The following is a 12,635-nucleotide window of genomic DNA, read 5'->3' as shown; positions in this document are numbered from 1 at the left end:
ACCATTTTCTGCCATCTGGTTTTTACAAAAGTCAGGCAGTAAGCTCCCTGGGACAGGGATCTTATCTTGTGTAGTTCAAGAATGAACACATGGCTGTGTACACTCAACAAGCCCTATTAGTACTGAATGCAATCATAAAAATAGCCCAAATGTGGGTATTTGATAACACCCCTGCAATCAGCCTTAGTCATCATGTCCGAAGGGCACTGGGTTCCCCAAGCTGGTGCCTTATGTCTTACAGACAAGCACCTTGGCTGATAAGGCAGCGGGCTATTGTGAAAATCACACAGTAGTTCCCAGGATCCTGGAAAAACCGCAGTTTAATCACAACTTTTTTTTCCCTGGTGTTTGACTTTGGCACCGAATTCTTTTCAAATGAGAACTATGCCAAACATCTTGTCAGAACCATTCCACTAGGCAAGTATGCAAACGACCTCTCTGTAGCATGCCAGGAGAAGGGTGAGGAGGGCCCAGGAAGAGTCCTGGTGGATGGCACGTGCAGCTCGGAGCCCTTTCCCTGCAGGCAGGAGCCAGCTCAGAGAGGCGTCTGGAAGAAGGTCGTGGACTGGGCAACTTTGAGTAAACAGCCAAGTACCCAGCTCAAACAGCACTCAGGGTTTCTGCCTCCAGGCCCCCTCCAGGCCAGGCCTTTCTGATTTCTCAAGGGTGGCAGTCATTGGTGTTTCCTCCCCCAGAAAAAGTACTCAGAGGTTAAGTGAAGATCTCCTGTTGGGGGAAGTGGAGCTGACTTCTCCTCCAGGACCAGCTGTGAAATCACTAGAGCCTAACAGGAGAATGTTCATGGAGTAGAGAGTATGTTTGCATGTAAATACACAAAAGTACATGAGATCATGTGCACTTGTGTTCACAGTGTCAGGATGGTCATAGGATGGACCCACCCAGTTGTCTGTGTCTAGAGGAAAACCTTGCACTCAGGGTTTCCTGGGGAAGAAATTCCCCTCCTGAGTAAATTCTTTCCCCACGTACTGAGAAACAGGGGGTAGGCTACCCACCCCCACAGTTTCCTTGTGAGCAGGCCCACGGGTGCTGGAGCCTGAGGTCAGTGTTGGGCCCTCACCGGGGCAGTGAGAGAAGCATTCCCCAAGACAAGCCACCCCAATTCTCAGGGGGGCTTCTGGGCCTCCAACCCTCCACACCAACGCTGTCCATCTCCGACTGCAAGGAAATCATCCTTCTTCATTCCCAGAGCAAATTGTTCCTAGGAAAGAGCAGAATCTGAGGAGGAAATCACATCATCCGCAAGGGGTGAGCCAGTTCCTTTGTACTATTTTTCAGGGCTGCCTTTGGAGCCAATAATCTGTCATTCCTTGAATAAACAAGCACCTTATCATATCACAAACATTTATTTAACCCTTTTCTCCTGCACTTTTACCAGCAGGGAGAAAGAAAGCGGTTAGCAGGGCAGCCGGAGCCCTGTGGCAGAAATGCCAAATTCCCTGAACATTACACCCAATCTGTAAAGTGTCAGCCGACCCTTCTCTCTGCCTCCATAAAACGCAGGAGCCAGTCACCCAGACTCAGAGTCACATTCCCGCCTCCAGCTTCTATTCCCATCCCCCCCCCACCCATCTCCATTAATACCCCTCACCCTTTTGCAGACAGGTCCTTAATTCCATCCAAATGGAGTCTGGACTAATTTGTTAGGTTCTTTAGGGGGCTGATGAGGGAAATGAAAGAGGGGAGGGGGACACACAGTCAAGGAGTCATTTACATTTCTCCTTTTCGTGAAAGTCCGCTTGAAGGACAAAGCTGGTAAGCCCCTGCATTTTTTAATGCATGTGTGTGATTTTTTTAAAAAGGCATATTCTTTGGCTCTGACATCACCAGAAAATGGAATAAGTAAAGTATGTAAATTTCTCTGAGCTCCCACAATATCCATTTTCTCTCAGTGGATGGGTTTTGTTTTTCTTTTCTGGTGTTGCTCCCACACAATGGGGCCAAATCTTGTTCAGGACAAAGAAGCATATAAATAGAATGTGTATGTGGTATGCAAGGGAACTCTTGGAGGCCGGAGGGAGACTGTTTGGAAAGGCGTCTGGGGCTGCCAGGGGGAAGCATGGGGTCCTGGCCCAAAGGTTCCACAAGCATATGTCTGCTTATCCCTAACGTTACAAGTCAGAAATTTCAAAACTGTTCTCATTCTCGAGGAACTACTAAGAAACATTGGAATGGGTACAAACGTAAGGGAAGGATGTGAAGTATCTGTGTGTGAGTGTGAGCAGGAGTGTGTGCATTGGGTATAAGGTGACCACACACCTAATTAACAGGCAAACATGCTTTGCAGAGCTGATAAATTAGGTTTTCTTTCTTCTTTACCATAAAGGATGCTAAATTATATGCAGTATCTCACACTCTGCATCATCTCAGTGGTTATCACGGACCAGCTGAAATTTTCATCAAAAATATTTTCCTGTATGAAGCATTTGCAATTGTTTTAGTGTCAATCATCCCACAACCAAACCCTCTAGTCTCATAACTACACGCTACAGCCCCAGCCAAAAAGACTTTTATCAGCGCAAGTTTGAACAAACTAATGTGTGCCGGCCCCGAGCAGTTATTTTTGTTTCCAAGTCTGGACATAGAATCACTTGTTCAATTTCCTGCTGGGTTGTATCAAGCAGTTTTAACATGTAAATCTCTGATAAGGAAACTGACTAATTTATGTAGGTTGCCATCTGAGTAGCTGTCAGTACTGCCTTGATTTTTTTTCTGCTTCCTTTATTCTTTATTCTTTCTCAGTCGTTATTGTCATTATCGTTACTGGTACTGTTGGCATACATCCTTATTCATAATATGTTTAGAATATGTTCTTCCACTAAAATGTTTTAAAAACAAACAAATTTTTTTAAAAAGCCTCTGCCTCCTCGAATTTTGTGTGGGAGTCCTGTTGGCTTGTATGTCTATGCTTTACAACCTGGATTTGAAATAAATACACCTCTCAGACTCCTTCAAGTAATGTCCTTGAGAATCAGAACACTAATCAAACATTTTTTTTTAATTTAAAAAATAATTAATAATATAAACTAGTTCCACTTTATGGATATTCTTTAACCAGCCTCACCTGACTTCAGCTGACGGAGGTTCATCACCTCTAAGGTGAAATCCCACAAGCTGCTTGAGTACCCAGCTTCTAAAACCTGCTCTGGCTATAACCTTCGGGTAAACCAAGTGGGTTTCTCCATTCAATAGCTTGATTAAAGAAGCAGATATTTTCAAATAATTGTTCATTCCATGCCCAAATACACAGATTGAGGATTGGAGGGACTGACTCAACGTAAATGTGTCATCAAACATCTGGTGGTGTTCTCACATTAAAAGGTATACTCGGTCTAAGCAAAGTCCAGAGCTGCTCCCAGACTTGTTAGCTGAGCATGGTCCTCAGTGACTCAAAGTCAAAGCCTGCCATCCCATTGGTTTGGGACAGAAATAGAACCCATCTATTCTGGGACTTGGACAGTGAGCCAGGTAGGGCACAGCTCCCCCCTTCAGGGCAGCTGGGGGGGCGGAGGGTGAATGGGGGAAGGGGGGGGTGGTGCGCAGGGCCAGGAGACCCCAGAAGTGGCGGCGCTTCCTGCCTCTCCCTCCACTCCTAGCCCCTAAGCCTTTCCCTGCTGCTCTACAAGGGCTCCTGACCTCTCAGAAGCCCTTCACTTCAGAAAATTTTTAAGACAAGACGATGTGAGACTAAATGCAAACCAGCTTCAAAAATGATCATTTTCGTATCCACTGGTGGTTCCTTAAAGGCCTCTCCCCTCCCCTTGCCTCCTCTTCCCCCACAGTGAACTTTAAATTCTTTCATCCATGGAGACTGTGAAGGCAAAGTATCTGGATTTTCTTTCCCAGCCAGCTCACTCGCCAGTCTGGCTTTTCTCCTCTTTGTTTGGATGCTCTTCTTTATGGCTCTTTGCCAATGTGCAGATGTAAACTATTGTCTGATTATTAAAACACACACACACACACACACAGATACACACACACTATCAGTGTTAAACACTGTAGAACTGTACACATATAGTGAAGTCCATGATCTGGCACAAATGAGCCACCAGCCTCTGCCTCTCCAGAAACTTTTGCTTTCTCCAGATTTTTATGAAAAACAAATCTAGACAAACACAGAAACTAAGAAAACTAAGAATAGCGCACCTCTGTGCTCTTGGGACTCTCAATGCCACCTCCTCCTCACCTAAGTTCTACTTTTTGGCACCCTCAGGACCCTCTTATATATGATCTTCCCAGTCTAGTGTCCACTAATCTCATGTTTGGTCTCCTTTGCCCTCAACAAAACAGTTGTAGCCACGCTGAGTCCTATTAATAGCTCATTGGAGTGGAGGGAGCACTGGGTGGGGAGCAGAGACCTGGCTTCACTCCCACTTCTGCTTACTGGTTGCATGACCATGGGCAAGTTTCTGCTCCCTGTCTAGTTTCCTTGTCTGCAAACCAAGAGGGCTGAGCTAGATACATTCCTTCCATTTTTCCTTAAGCAAATATTTATTTAGCTCTTACTCTGTGCTAGACACTGAGGATGGAACTGGAAACAAGACAAACAAGATCTCTGCTCCCATAGAGTGTATGGAACAGGAGGAAGAGAAAAGAAAGTAAAAGAAAACAAAAAAATCTAAACATTCTTGCAGCCCCAACAACCTTTAAATGTATTGTTAGTAACAGCCCAATGTGCTATGCTTCTGATTTATTAGGTAAAGATGTGACACTCTAGTATGGACTGTAAGGCATCAGTGTCAGAGAAGAAGTGATGGAGAGCCCTTGATGACCTTGAAATCCCTGCCTCAGTGGACACCTGCTACACCTCTCCTGAAAGCTGGACCTGGCCAGAGCCGCCTCTAGGTTTATATCTCTTCCCCAATGCTGGGTATCTGCAGCCACGATTCTATTTTCCACTTTAACTGGGGGGGAATTTTCAGAAACAGCAGGCAGTATGACACAACACCAGCCTTTAGCTCCACCCTTCAGTGGAACTGTTATTTTTAGTCTCCTTCTCTTTCTTTCCACAGCAATCTACATATCTCCCTGGGTGAGTCATTTTTGTCAATAGCCCCATATACATGTACGTGACTCCTTGAACATGGGGCTGGTCTATCTTAACAAACCAATCTGCTCAACTCCATTTCTACTTGCAACAATCAAAAGACTCTGTTGTGGGAAGAGCTGTGGGACTTCCAGTGTCCCAAACATGTGCTATACAAAATGACAGCTACTCACAGAGAAGCTGCAGGATGAAACTGCTCATGAGCGAATGAGTCATAAAGTCGAGCACATTGTTCCTATATTTTCTTTGCTTTATGTTCATATCCATATGACTGACATTTGACCCCAAAGATTCAGGTAGAGGGAAATGCTCTTACTCAATTTGGGACCATTTCACTGAGGCACCAGACAGTGAGGTCACGTCCTGAAAAATCACACTTTGCAAGGTGGTTAGTCATTTGTAAAAGATGCTGAGTTCTCAAAATAATGCATAATGAAATTGACGTATTTCTAAAAGATATTGAATACAAATCATTTATTTCTATCAGAATTTTTCGTCTTTTTTTTTGTCATAGAAAGAATACTTCTGAGTCTATATTCAGGCAATATGACAACAAGGACAAAAGTATCAGCATGCAGATCCAAGTCAGTGGTACATTTACGTGGCACCAAGAACTACGTAGAGGAACAGTATGAACATTCCCTTTCATATTAAGGAAGTAATTCCTTCCTTCATGAATCCATTGAATAGTTACTTATAGTTACAGTGTCATCTCACAGCCATCTCCCTTGCCTCAGACACACATGTGCTTGTAAGTGGGTTTGTTTGTTTTATTTCAGGTCATCCACAATCTCAGGCTTTCTTGCTTACCACAGAGCATCCTCACGTGATGTTCCCTCTGCCTGGATAGCTCTCCTCCCTTCAGTTCTTCACCTGGCTAACTCATTTGTTTTTTGGTTTAAAGGTCTTTTCTCCAAAGAAGCTGTCTCAACCCCTTCAGGTACAAGTGAATTTCCATGTTCCTTACTTTTATACCATCCCATGTTTTTCCCATGTTGTATTTATCACAACTGTATTTAAATAATTATCTGTTAAATTAATTTGCTGAATCTCCATCTTCCCCACCAGATTTTCATGGAGGCAGGCCTCATTCATTCACTGCTCTCCCTCTGACATCCAGCACAATGCCTCGCAAACAGGAGTATTTTTCTTAATAAATGTATTGATTTGATAAGTGTCCCTGCTCTCAAAATTCAGTCTAGTAAGGAGGTCAGCTGAAAAACTATGTGGTATATTCTCTGTTTTATAAACATGGACATCACACTGTAGATATACAACAAAAACAACAAATGATTCTGCCAGGAATCATGTAAGGGGAAACTCAACACAAATGGTAACATTTGAGCTGGGCCTTGAGGTTGGAATAGGAGTTTATGTAAAAAGAGAGGAGAAAGGAATTCTAAGGAGATTTAATACAAAAAAAAAAAAAAGACAGGAATGGATGAAAGTATGGAATGGGTTCTGGGGAAAACCCACTGTCGATTGTGTTAGAATAGAACTTGGCTGTAGGGGAATACAAAAAAATGATAAAAGGCCTGTATTTTCTTCCAGAAATTTTCTATTTTAAGCAAACGGAAATAGAACTATGGATATATAAAATTAAATAACCAGTTTCTGTTTTAGAACATTTTCTCTAATGACAGAATAAAAGATAGATTGGAATGGGGAGTGGATAAAAACTACTTAAAGGGCTGTTGTGGTGGTCCGGGCAAGAGGTGATGAGGCCAGGTGGCTGGACTAGCGTGAAGAGACAGGCATGAGAATGGTGGAGGGTATACAGCCAGGCAGGCTTCGCACGATTAGACATGGCGAATGAGGGAGAGAAGTTCACCAAATATGACTGAGGATCCATCATGAGTACTGAGTCACTGACAATGACATCGTCAGTTGTAACTGTAATAAAAATATGGGAGGAGTAGGGTGGGGACTTGGGAGCAAGATGAGGGAGAAGAATTCACACTGGGTTTGGTGTGTCTCTTTCTGAGCCTAGAGGAAATGTCAAGAGGAGTGTTTCTCAACCTTCTTTTTATTATCACCCCTTACGTAGCCTTTTAAAGTATTTTTTCCTAATCATGAAAATTTTAGAACCACAGCTATAGTATATATCTGTTTATATACTGTATATAGATCTATGGTTTGGGCACAAAAATCAGTAGGAGTTTTTGACTCCCAAGAACCCATTTTTACCCCCTTGAAAATACATGGGAGTAAATGGAGGGAGGGCTGACGCTATTCTGCATGCAGGGAGTAAAAAAGGTTTCATGCAGAGAAGAGTTTGCAATGGGCTTTAGAGACTGGGTAAAATAACATTTTTTTTTGTTTGTTTATTTGTTTTGTTTTTATTGAGAAATAATTGACATATAACATCATGTTAAGTTTAAGATGTACAACATGTTGATTTGATACACTTATATATTGCAAAATGGTTGCCATCATAGCATTAATTAACACCTCCAACATGTCCCATAATTATCATTTCTACTCTCTCAGCAACTTTCGAGTGTGTAACACAGTATCATTAACTATAATCACCATGCTATACATTCAATCTCCAGAACTTATCCATCTTATGAATGGAACTCTGGACCCTTTAATCAACATCTCCCCTTTTCCCCAACCCTGCCCTGGCAACCACCATTCTGCTCTGTTTCTATGAATGTGGCTTTTAAATCCCACATATAAGTCCGCTCATACAGTATTTGTCTTTCTCTCTCTGACTTCACTTAACATAAAGAAGATACACACGCAAGGAAATATTATTCAGCCATATGATATAACATGAACAGAACTTGAGTTAAAATTTACAGGAAAAAGTTGGTTTAGAGTGACAGATGGAAGCATTATAAAGGACAAATGAAACCACAGGAGTGGGTGAGAGTGCCAAGAGAGAGGTTCCACAGGAGGAAGAAAGAGAATGGAGAGCAGAGTCCTGAAGGCCATCACAATTCCAGATCAGTAAGGCAGAGATAGTGCACTCCAAGGGGAAAGGAGCTTCCAGATCACAAGCTCACACAGTGAGGAGAGTGTGAAAGAAAGCAACAGCAACAAGGGTGTGTGATGCAAAAGGCCAAGCAGAAGACCTGGGAAAGTGTCAGGAAATTTGGCGAATTAAGGCTTATTATTGGCCCTCTAGAGTTTGAACAAAAATGTGAATAGAAGAGTAAACTAAAGGGGAATATGTATGATAAGAGAGTTAAAACATACTTTCAAAGATTTTGCAGGAAGAAAAGGAGAAAGTTATTGAATTGTGAATGGAGTTACACATTTGGCTTTTTTTCTTTTGATTTTTTAAAATACTTTTTGGGTTTTCTTTTTGTTATTATTGTTTCTGTTATCAAGCTGATAATTCTCTATTGTTGCTAGTGATTCTGCACCTTCAGCAGTTCCTCTCTAATTCTAATTTCCTGAGAACTTGAAAACCTGAGCCATATCTTAGAACTGTTTGCAACATTAGCCAGTGAGCAGGAAGGAGTCTTCCAAAGGGTTCTTCCATGTGTAAGGGGCCTGAGAGGTAGTATAAGTGTGCCAGATTATATAGACATACGGTGGTAAGACGGAGGGAAAAAAGAAAAAGAAATAGTTGGCAGGTTAGTTCTCCATAGATAAGATAAGGATTTAAGTTGCTTCCAAGCTTATGTTTTTACAATGTTGTAATGCATATTCCTAAGCACTTCATTTCATATACTTGTGACTATATCAGTAAGATAAATTCCTAGAAGTAACGTTTCTGGGTCAAAGAATATGTGGCTTAAAATCATGATGCATAAAACTTAATGCTCTACAAGAAGACAGTAGCAAGTTAAATCTTTACCAGCAAGGTATGAGAGAACCGGCATCTTTACATCCTGGCCAACACAACATACTGTTAAATGTTTTCATCTTTGCCAATCTGTTGATGGAAGAGTACCATGACATTTTTTTTAAGTTTAAATTTGCGTTTCTCTTTTTATGAATGAACTTGATCATCTTTTCATAGGATTAGAACCCAGTTTCAGTTTGTGTTTTGGTGGAATACTTTGCACTTTTGTACATTAATATTTTATTATAATTTGCAAAATGATTTACTTATATTCTTCATACATTAAGGAAAATTTATCTTTAATCAGTAATATGAACTGCACATTTTCCCGTTTATTGTTTTCTATTTACTTATGATATCATTGTGCAAGTCATATTTCTAAAATTACCAATATATTATTTTATGGTTTCTCAGTTTTTTGTTGTATATAGGAAAGTCTTTACTACTCTGAGTTTCTTTTGTTTAAATTTAAGATTTATTCTTTTATCAACCCATCACTCCATTCATTTCTCTTTTCACCATTTACGCTTTTTGAAACCATTTACTTTTTTGAGAGAGAGGTGAGACTTTCTTTGAGAAGAGAGACCTTTTCTCTCTATCTTTCATACCTCTTAGCCTCTCATATTTTCCAACTCTTTGCCTCTACAAATTTAGCACTATAATTCTGTAAATTTGTTTACACTATCTTCTGTTCTCTCGTTCTCTCTTTTACTGTGTCTAATCTGATGTCACACCCATCCATTGACTTTTTAATTTATTACTGTGTTTATTATTTCTTAAAGTTTTATTTGGTCTTTTTAAAACTCATCATGTCATTTTTTATTGTTTCTTATGTTTTGCAGATATTTTATCTTTCGTTTATTTAAATAAAATTAGCATAGCTATTTATACTCTGTGTCTGAATAGCTGAAGTTGTATGACTCCCTTCTTCTGTCTGTTTATTTTTGCTGACACTAACTAATGATGCCTCGCTCTCTAATGTGTTCAGTGTTCTTCAAATGACTGCTTACTGACAGTGAAAAATCATTTGTACACAATTCCTGAGGCCTAAGATGAAAGTGTCTGCCTCTAGAGATGATTAGAGTTCACTTCTGCCAGGTGCTTGGGAGAACTATGGTTTGATATCACATGAATCTAAATTCATAGCTTGAAGTTTCTTGGCCTACCTCAGTGACAAACATCGGGACTATAAATATGTGCAAATTCTGGCCAGTGGTTCAATGGTGACATCCTATCAGGGACGGGTTTCTTTTTCTTTTCCCTGATTTACTCAGTGTCAAGGAAACTCCCCATTGTTTCCCGAGGAAGGGGAAAAAGGAGCATGCATGCCTCTGGTTCACAGCAGGGAGTTCCAGCTTAATGTGGGAAGAGAGTCTTACTTAAGACCTCCCCTTTGTGAGACTCCTTCCTACGTTGGGTGTGTCCTGGCCCATGATTCTGTCTTGTTCATCAAAACCATAGTCAGTTCAACTTAAACTAATCAACAAAGGTGTTCATGGCAAAAGCTAACCATTTGGTAGCTCCTTGTTATCAGCTATTCAGTGCATTTAAGAAGAATTTCACTTAATATTTTATCCAATTTTTCATCGTTTTCAGTGGAAGGGTTAATTTAAATAACCGAGCCCACTATTACCAGAAATGAAATAATTCCTGTTGATTTTTCTTATACATTTTAGAAAGAGTTAATCGACTTTTTTTTTAATCCTGTATTTTTATTGATTTCACATTTTATTTATAAATTTATTTTAGGAAAAATTGAAGTTTTTGCTTTAAGTCTTTGGGAATATGGTATGTTTTTCCATTTTTTCAAGTCTTTTGTTTCTCAATAGCATTTTAAAGATGTCTTGTTCTGTATAATCTATTTTTTGTTAAATATTCGCTTTTTGATTAAATGTATACTGAGGTGCTTTATTTGTTTCTGTTATAATAATATAAATATTAAAAATCTAAAGTTTCTTAGAGTTCTGCTTTAGCTCAATCCTATAGGTTCTGATACACACTAACTTAATTATTTTCATTTTTTAGATAATATTCAAGTATATCCATGATGGTAGAGTTGTATAAGAAAGCATTTCCAAGTGGAATAATTTTTTCCCCTGATTTTATTATTAATATCTAAATAAACTGCTTTGTAACCAGTGAAGTTTTTCATATTCACTCTAGTTTTTAGAATTTATTGAAGTTTTCTTTGTGGCCTTGTATATATACTCAAGTTTTTTCCAAGAGTACTGGGAAAAGTATATTTTCAAGGGGTAGATTTCTATGTGCCTCAATTAAATTTACTTTATTAATTACATTATTTTATGTTGAATGGCACTAAAATGCACAATAAAAGGAATGATTCTCATACATGGGACTTAAAATTTTTCTCAGTTTTTGTGTATTTAAAATGTTTGTCTCCACTTTTTGACTTGAAAATGATTGGGCTGGATTTAAAATCCTGTGGTCATGAATTATAGACATTGTTCATATTTCTTCTAACTCTTCTGAGTACTGCTATGGTAAAACCTAAGACCAGTCTGAGTTTTTCAAGTCTCTTTACAGGTGCTGTGATCTGGCTATTATAAAAGCCCAAAGGATTTTTCATATTTTTAAAAATCCAATAAGTTTTCTAAGATATATATCAGTGTTGATCATTCTGTGTTAATTTTTCCTGCAACAGAATAACACCCTTCAATTTGAAGAGTTGAGTCTTTTATGTGTGGAAAGTGTTAAAATTTTATTTATTAAAATATTATTCCTGTTCCATGCTTTCCTTTTTTTTTCAGGTATATTTTATCTACTATCTGCCCTTCATACCAATTGCTTTCCTGCAAATCCTTTATGAACCTTGTTTATTTCTATTTACTCTTATTCACTTTCTTCACTCCCATCCTGTGAGTACTTAGTATGTTTCCAGCAGAATAATCTACTTTCTGCTGCTTCCATTGTGGTCTTTATTTCTAGGTCACCTTCTTTAATAAGTTTTGTCAGTTCTTGTTTCACTTCCTATTGTCTTGCTAAATATTTCCTGAACTATTCTATATCTATCTTGTTTTGTTTGAGATCCTGACTTTTTTTTTTTTAAGATATTTGCTTCACTGCGTTTTTTTTTTTTTTCTTTTTAAATTTAAGACAGTATGTTAGGTCAGACATTTCATCTGTTCTGTGGTACTATTTTTCTGGTGAATCTTTTTCAACTCCGATTATTTGTTTCTCTTTTTTCTCTTTTTCATGTGTAGATATAATGCTGGTTCCTTTTTGATTATTCATCTTTAAACAAGGTAAGGTCCTTTTGAATCAGCTATTTGCAAGAAATTTATGTGGGGAGAGGGCCTGGGGCTGTATTCTAAGCTAGCAGGAATTCTCCTTCAACATATGATTGTAACAGTATGAGACAACTTTTAGTTGTCAACTTGTAGTTTCTCCTCCTGCAGAGATTGCAGCTGGAGAGCTACACACAAGGACATCTTCCTCCTCTCCCTGATCCATCAGTACATTAAATAATGACTTTTTATTTGTTACTGAGTATCTGAGTCATATATAACACTTCCCTTTAGAATAGTAATGCTCCAAAAGACTACGTTTGATCTGCAAATGCCACCAGCACCACCACTGTCATTGAATTTTGTAGCTTCAAACCTCTTCTTTAATCCAGTTTAAAGATTAAGATATGGAGCACAAAAAAGTGTGAAGAAATTTTCAGAACAGGATAATTTCTGTGAATGGCAGGTTTCTGATGGAATGGTCATCAACATACTTGAAGGTGTAAATTTTCTACTTGAGACAAGA

This window comes from Rousettus aegyptiacus, unplaced genomic scaffold (assembly GCF_014176215.1).
Source record: "Rousettus aegyptiacus isolate mRouAeg1 unplaced genomic scaffold, mRouAeg1.p scaffold_m13_p_12, whole genome shotgun sequence".
Classification (NCBI taxonomy): domain Eukaryota; kingdom Metazoa; phylum Chordata; class Mammalia; order Chiroptera; family Pteropodidae; genus Rousettus; species Rousettus aegyptiacus.
The sequence above is the reverse complement of the archived record's forward strand: the minus strand, read 5'-3'. Positions refer to the sequence as shown.